Here is a 6197-nt window from a genome sequence, read left to right on the forward strand (position 1 = left end):
ATGCTGTTTCTATCTTTTAATGCAGCCTATTGAACAGCATTGCCACTGACCTGCTTTGGCTACTATGTTTGCTTTCTTCTCCTCCTCACATATTCACCTCCTCAATTTAGTTTCAGAAGAAAACATATGGTGCTTCCATTCTCTCCCGAGTCTTTCAACCCCGTAATGTTTCCCACCTGGAGAGCTGCTTTGACTACCGGGGAAAGAACGCTGAACTGGCTTAGCTGGAGCAAACAAAAGATGCAGGACTGAGCCTGCTTGCTGAAAGGAGCTAGAAGATGCCGGCTGGAACCATGAACAGAATTGCCCTTTGTGACCAGGCCCTTAGTGGCTCCAGCAGGTGAGTGCCCTGTGGATGCCCAGGTGCACCCCACCCGCTGCAGCTGGGACAGTTTACCTTCAAATTCTTTTCTAGCCTTCACCCCTCACCTCACCCACTCTGTCAAGAGTGGTTTTAATCTTCCATAGGCCGTGCAACACTTTGGGACAATCGGGTGGAATTCAGGATCCTCTCCTAGAAAACCTCTCGGACGCACATAAATGTAAGGTATTGTACATAACTTCTGGGGATGCACAAACCCCGGAGGCACAAAGATAGCTACCAGGAGGAGCAGGAACCCTGTTCACCTTGGTCTGAGTGTCTATGTGCCAAGCAGCATGGAGAACCCACCTCAAACTCAACTCATCGCCATACTGAATGCTGGAACATTGTCCCACACGCTGCTTGGAACACTGTCCCCAAGTCCTCTGCCCAGGAAACATCTATTCAGCAGCGTCTCACCTCTTGAATGAAAACCTTCTGCACCCTAACTCCCCACCCTCCCAGAGAAACTAACTGAACCCTTGATTCTGCCCTACTATGCTCTACAGGTGCTGGTGTCAGAGATCCTATAACATTTATCACCTTCATGCATTTACATGCCTTTCTCCTTCTGCTACACGCAACCTGAGGGCAGGGACTCTAACTTAGTTATCTTGTATTTCAGGTTCTGGTAAAGTCCTCATTCTGGAGAAAAACGTTCTGCAGAGGGAGACAGACACAAAACCAGGTAATTTAAACACAGAAATCCAAATGCTGAGCCTGATGGTATGATTGATTTTTAAGCTAAATTTAGACAGAGGAGCAACAATAAATCAAAGCTGGGAGTGGACATGCTGGGCAAAGGAGGCAGCAAGGCTTGCAGACAGGAAGGAATGTGAGCAAGGAATAAAGTAACTCAGGATTCGTGATGACTAAAGAAGTAGGCAGAAAGCAGCTGTAAGGAGAGGTGAGGTTAAGGAGGACACTGAATGAGGTCTAAGGGAGCTGGGATTTATTGTGTAAAGGTGGGAAGTCATTGAAAGATTTTTTTTCTACTTAAAAGTAACAGATGATAATTGTAGAGAATGAAGACACAAGTGAGGAAAATTATAACTCTGCCATATAGAGACAACCACTATTACTATTCTTTCATCTCTGTGTTAAGATAAACGTGTTTGTGTGTATGATTTTCATGTTCTTTTAATTCTGCTAATATTTATTAAGCATTTACTAGGTATCAGACATTGTGCTAAATACACCACAGGCATTCTGTCATGTTATTTAATCCTCACAAAAATTCTCAAGAAAAGTTCCTATTGTAATCCTATTTTAAAGAGACAGACATAGGGAAGGGGTGGGGGTTAGTACTACTATGCAAGTCCACACAGCTAATGTGTAGCTGAACTGAGATTTAACACCCAGTTTTCTTACTGCAAAGACTATACACTTACATTTCAAGTTTCATTTATTCTCACTCATTTAATTTATAAAACGAGTGAATCATTTTATCCAATTTTCTCAGAAAACTGCTTTATGCTCTGGATTAGCCTTTTAATAAAGCGAAAACATAAACCCAGAAAGCATGAACACCTCACTGTACTGTCTTCCCACATAGGGGGCACAGAAAACCCCTGGCGTTTATTTGGATCTTTTTGCAGTCCTAGTAATGTTTGCAGTTTTCTTGTAACCTTAGGAGGGTACATGTTCAGATATATACTTTGGACAGATTAGTCTGGCAACAGTATGAAGAATGGATCTGAGAAAACCAGATTGGAAGACTGAAGTATCTGGCCATAATCCAGCTGAGATACACGAAAGCCTAGGACCAAGGCAGTGGTATGTTGGGTGAAGGGGAAAAACTGGACTCAGAACACACAGAAGACAGACTTTAAAAGACTGGATGGGGAGCAAAAGAAGAAGCAGGGGGGTGCTGGACAAGAGAGGAGGTAGGGGAGACTGGATGGTGGGTGTCATCCATTGAGAGACACAACACAGGAAATAGATGCACTGTTGAGGGAGAGAGAGAGAGAGAGAGAGAGAGAGAGAGAGAGAGAGTGAGAGAGTGTGTTAGGGTTGGGAGTGGGGAGAATAATGAGTTCAATTGTGTGCATTAAATCAGCAGACACATTCCAAGTGCCTACTCCATGCTAGGGGCTTGCTGAGTGCAGGGAAGTCAGTGCTGAATCAGACTAAAGAGGTCACAGGACAAGTGGAAGGAGGGTGACAAGGTGAATGAGAGCGAAGTGGGTACAGAGGGGAGTTGTCCTGGTAGAGGTGGCCTGGAGAGGCGACTGAAGTCCAAGGACAGGCAAGCGCCTATAAACTGTAAGTATGAGTGAGAATGTCCTCAGAATAGGTGCACTGTGGAGTGAGAACAAAAGTGGACTGAGATTGGCACGCTAAATACACCAGGGTTTTAAGTCGAGCAGAGGAAGAAAGGGACCAAGAAGGAAGTCATATGCAGGAGGAGGAACAAGAAAGCCCAGATCACAGTAGCCAAGAGGGAAGCAGAAGGGATGATAGCCCATCTTGAGACCATCCTGCCCTTGGATTTCTCAGGAAAATGATTTTCTTTTTTTTCTTTTAAATCAGAGGTCGCTCAATTTTAAATATTAATCAAAATCACATCAAAAGTCCATGATGAGGGTAAGAATTTACATCTCTTGGCTGCCTCTCAGAGCTTTAGCCACCAGCCATTTGGAGTTGATGATTAATATTCAGTAGGAAGTAAATTTATAATCATGTGCCTGCCATTCAAATGTGAAAAGAAATGTTTTCTGCTCAGTACACCCAATAATACATTAATATTTCTCCAGTTTAAAATACATTTATGAATAATTTTATATATTTTATAAATTTCCTGGCAAGAATGATAATAGAACAATCTATTTTCATTGCTACATGAAACAAAAAAAGAGAAATGAAAGGTTCAGTTAATCAAGGGACTTAATATGCTTTATAATAAATATCAAACAGTCATTACGTGGGCTTTATAAAGGATGGCTGAGGTCAAAAGATTATTATAATAGCAAGCGATTACACCCATATTTATTCTCTGTCAGTAGCTTACATTTGCATAAGAAGTTTCTTTTATTCATGAATTTTTTAACCACATTAGAATGCTAAAAATCAAATTTGTTTTTCCTGATTTATATATGGGCAGTAATAAGATTTTTGTAATGATTAAGAGTAGTAACAATCAAATAAATAAAAAACATTAGCCCTTCCAAGGTACCAACAGACAGATATGAAAATAAATGGCCTTCGCTGCCGTAGGTAAATGTGGTTTGGAGAGCACCAGGATCTGAAATGATTACGGTGGCAGTGTGTGAGAAAGCCAGGAAAGGCACAATAATGGGAAATTACATCTTTTGTCATCTCTGTCTACAGGATGTGTGCATAACGTGCACACGCAAATTGATGGTATCCCGGTCATAAGAAGAGATGCAATAACGTCAAGATTGTCACAGAGAGACCTGGGTCAGAAGGATTTGCAAGATCAAGCCCTCTTCACAACCACCTAGAACTGGGAGTCACAACTAGTCAAGACTAATAAAACGCATTTCACAACCCAAAAATGGCTTTGCGTGATTCTTCCTAAATTGACAGAAAACCATATTTTTAGCATACCATAGTTAAAATGTCAGATCTGCCCGTGACTTGGTGAAATGTAAAAGGCAATTATTCATCACCGGCTAGTGTGGGGTGGACAGAGGGCTGGACCAGGTACTCTGACTCGTGTTGATGCTCCTTCTCATGTAGCCTCTAATCTTGGAAGGTTTTCAGTAAGCTATAGCACCAGCTACAAAAATAAGACCATAAATAAACAACACACCAAGTTAACTGTTTCCCATAGATCACAGTAAAAACAGTGGAGATACAATCAAAACATCCAAGTGCACAGTTTGCGCCACACTGTGATGGTGTGTGAAAATAGGACAGGAAAATAATCTTCACTGGGTCACAGCCATGACAGTGGTCGGCAAACTCATTAGTCAACAGAGCCAAATATCAACAATACAACAATTGAAATTTCTTTTGAGAGCCAAGTTTTTAAAACTTAAACTATATAGGTAGGTACATTGTTATTAACTTAATTAGGGTACTCCTAAGGCTTAGGAAGAGCCACACTCAAGAGGCCAAAGAGCCACATGTGGCTCGCGAGCCGCAGTTTGCCGACCACGGATCTAGCAGGTACTGCCTCCCAGGCAATAAGCAGCAACAACATCCCCGTCCTCCTGTCTCCCCCTACTTCTCGGCCCACCTTCAGAAGCTGTGACAAATTTGGGTTTCTAGAATCCTGGAGCAACCTTCCCTTGGTTCAGCAAATTATAACTCAAGCATCTTTACCTACTGCCTTTTCCCGTCTGTACCATTCAGCATCCATGAAGCCCCTCCTAAGATTGGTGAATTTTCTGAAATTATTACATGGAAAGTTCTGGAAAGCTTTTGAAAATTTAAAGTGTAAACCAAATACTCAAATACTACTAGCTCATTATAGGTGTTATTAATATACAATTACGAAATCAGCAAGCTGGGAGGAATCTTGGATATATTTTAATCTAAACTTCTCGTTTTATAGACAAGGGAACCACGATGCTGTGTTCACTTATCACCAAAATAACAACTGACACAGTGATCTAACGCATTCATTAAGGCACACCTTAATTATACATTTCTATGTTTTAATGTTGTAAGAGGTTAATCATCTAAATCCAGGATGCTAATGATATTGTGTATCTCTTAATTTGTAATCATGTGCAGCTTGAGAGCAATAAACTATTTAAAACCTGCTTCTTTCATGGAACCCAATTTCACATTTTGTTGTTATTGATGGCATCAACATGCCTCACATAAATTATTTTTGAACAACTGTATAAATGTGAGAGATTTCTGAATTCTTTTTCTCTCTTCCCTGCAACTGAATCAGTGGCAAGATGAAAAGCGGACCCTCACTGACTTCCATGGGGAAAGCCCTCTGGGAACGGGCAGGACAAAAGTACTCTGTAAGGCTACCCTTTTCCTAAGATGTGCTCTGCTTTTAAAAAGATGTACATATCATTTTACATTTACTAAACAAAAATCTTCCACCATTATGTTTAACAAGCCAAGTCAAAAGTAAATTCAGAAACAAATAATTTTATTTTTCAATTTTGTGGACTCAACTTCTACTTCTTATATATAGATTTAAGTTGGTAGAATCAGTCTATGAAACATTCCAGATACTTTTGAGGGGCAAAGGTAAGCTAGCTCATTTCTTAAAACATACAGCTTATCTATGTAGGTATGGGAAACCATTCAGATGCGAATACAACCCGAGACCAGCGGTAACCAGGTGGCATGTGTTGTGTAAGGCCGGAGTCTATTCTGACTAGCCGATGCCTGTGCCATACTGGCTGTTAAATATTTTTTATTTCACTTCTGCAATAAACCATAATGTTAACAGACATTATCAGGTGCTGTCATTGTTTTTCTTTCTCTGTATATCCTCATTTTCTTCCAGCAACCAAACAATACTTATGCAATTAAACAAATGTGATATTAAATAGCCTGAATTACAGAATGCTCCGTACTCCCTGTAAGGGTCTTAATATACATTATGCCAGTCTATAGCACATCTTGCTATCATTAAAGCAAAGAAATTTATTGACAGATAAGGAAGGACAGCCAGTTTAAAAAGCAGACATGATAAACTTTTAATAAAACAGTGTCAACTATGTCATTACTGCAGAGTAAGCAAGAAAAATACAGTAATTAGTGTTTTCCCTGAAGAAGTCTCAAAAGAAAGAGATCAACATTCAAGTAAGTCAGGAACCATGACAATTTCCTTGCATAAAGGTTTCCACAATTTCCAAAGCTAATTTAGAGAAAGAGATTAAGATTGCATCCTCACTGT

The sequence above is a fragment of the Myotis davidii genome, unplaced genomic scaffold (assembly GCF_000327345.1).
Source record: "Myotis davidii unplaced genomic scaffold, ASM32734v1 scaffold290, whole genome shotgun sequence".
Taxonomy (NCBI): Eukaryota; Metazoa; Chordata; class Mammalia; order Chiroptera; family Vespertilionidae; genus Myotis; species Myotis davidii.